We start from the raw sequence: 2147 nt of genomic DNA on the forward strand, positions 1-2147 counted from the left end.
TCCTCCATGTGGGCCGGGGGGAGCCCACACCCGGGCCAGAACACACCCTCCACGAGGGGCTTCCGATCAGACCCCTGTGTCCCGTTCAGCAGTTGAGCGGATGCAGCTCTCTGTGGGCTGAGCATGAAACCTGGACCACCTCGTGTTTTTCCAGACCCGATGAACACCAGCAGCTAAGGACAGAGTGGTGACATAACACGTCAGTCACAGGGCCTTGTGTGCGCATGTGTGTTTTAAGGAAACTAAATTAAACACGAAGCAGAATCACAGAACAGGAAGAGGAGAAGCCAGCCTTGGATGAGCGCGCAGGCCCAAAGGAGAAAGAGACGCTTCGCACTGCACTACCGGTGAGCTGGCGAGAGACCTGAACTAATTACACGTGTCTTCTGTCTCCGCCTCCCCCGCCCCCAAAACACGTGGGCGGGTGAGGAGGACGCCCGGGTAGGATCAGAGAGGACGGTGAACTGTCAGCGCCTGTCAGAACCCCCTCACCCAGGGGCCCCCGGAGCTGTTCTCAGTTGGTTTCATCACTATCGAGACAACTGGAGCCTAGAGCGACTTAAGCTAAAAATAAAGACATTATTATAGCTGGTCTCAACACAACAGGTATTTGGAAGTGGAAAATGTGAGAGAGGCTTAAGAAGTAAGTGATGGGCGTGGCATCCACCGTCTCAGCTTCCTGGAGAAGCAACTCCTGTTTCTGCAGCAGGGCTCGGGTCCCCTGTTACATGTGAAGAAACGGCACTAGAGCTTGGGAGTGGAAGAGCTTCCAGCTGGAAATCAGGGTCACGTCCGAGTGGGGGTGCCCTGTGCCGGGCTGAGCCAAAGGGCCACCATGTAGCGTGGCCACTGGTCCTCTCTACCCAGGTTGCTCGACAGGAAGCCCAGCACTGTCCCCTGAAGGACTCACCAGAGTCCTTCTCATTCCAGCTGCGTTGAGGGAAGCTCTCGGGACAGTTAACGTTACTCTCAAGGCCATGAATGGACAGACTAACCATGCACTGCCTCTCGAGGCCCGTGTTTCACGTGGATGACGGTTCCCTCGGAAGAGAGCCAAGTGCACGGTGACAACCTGTGTCCCTCAGCTGAAAGTAGACCAGCTGCTTGGAAGACTGCTGCTCTTGGAGGAGATGGCAAAACAAATGGAAGATAGGCTTTCTGATCCTGTTGCTCAGAATTCAAAGAAAGCGTATATTCCAGAAAGCAAATTACTCATCAGTTGGATTCACCGGATTTCAGTCAAATCAAAATAATAAAGTCCGAGAAACAAAGCGGTCAAGGGTTCACCGGACTTAGAACTTTTTCTGGCAACACACTCACCCCTTTGAAAGGAAATTCTCTCTCTAAATGTATCCAACTTTTTTTTTTAACATATATCCACATTCTTTCTCATATTCTTTTCCATTATAATGAGCTGACTCATTGGAAAAGACCCTGTTGCTGGGAAAGACTGAGGGCAAGAAGAGAAGGGAGCAAAGCGACAGAGGATGAGATGGTTGGATGGCATCATCAACTCGATGGAAGTGAGTCTGAGCAAACTCTGGGAGATACTGAAGGACAGGGAGGCCTGGCGTGCTGTAGTCCACGGGGTCGCAAAGAGTCGGACACAACTGAGCGACCGAACAGCGATACATTCTTTTTCATAGTCTTTTCCATTATGGCCTGAAATGGCAACCCACTCCAGTATTCTTACCTGGAGAATCTCATGGACAGGGGAGCCTAGTGGGCTACAGTCCGTGGGGTCACAAAGAGTCAGACAGGACTGAGCGACCGAACGTGAACACACACAGCGGTCTATCCTGAGATGCTGAGTACAGTCCCCCCGGCTGTGCAGTGGCACCTTGCTGTTTATCCATCCTATAGATAATAGTTTGCTGTTGCTTCCAACACATTTTAAACCCTCAGCTCAGGCTCCAGTATGACCACTCTAGTGATCTGAGACATAGCAGAGACGAGGCCTGCTGGGCCCCAGCAACAAAGACAGAAAGCTTTAAGTTCAGGATGGCAGGGAACCATATTCTTGGGTGCTCCCGGCCGCAGGGTGTGGCAGGGGCTGGGGTGGGCGCAGGCTTGCCTGCCTCCAGGGCTTCAACTCTCAGCACCCCCCGCCCCCAAGCCTGGCAGAGGTGTGCAGAGTTCAGAGTGGC

The sequence above is a fragment of the Bison bison genome, unplaced genomic scaffold (genome assembly GCF_000754665.1).
Source record: "Bison bison bison isolate TAMUID 2011002044 unplaced genomic scaffold, Bison_UMD1.0 scf7180017864321, whole genome shotgun sequence".
NCBI lineage: Eukaryota > Metazoa > Chordata > Mammalia > Artiodactyla > Bovidae > Bison > Bison bison.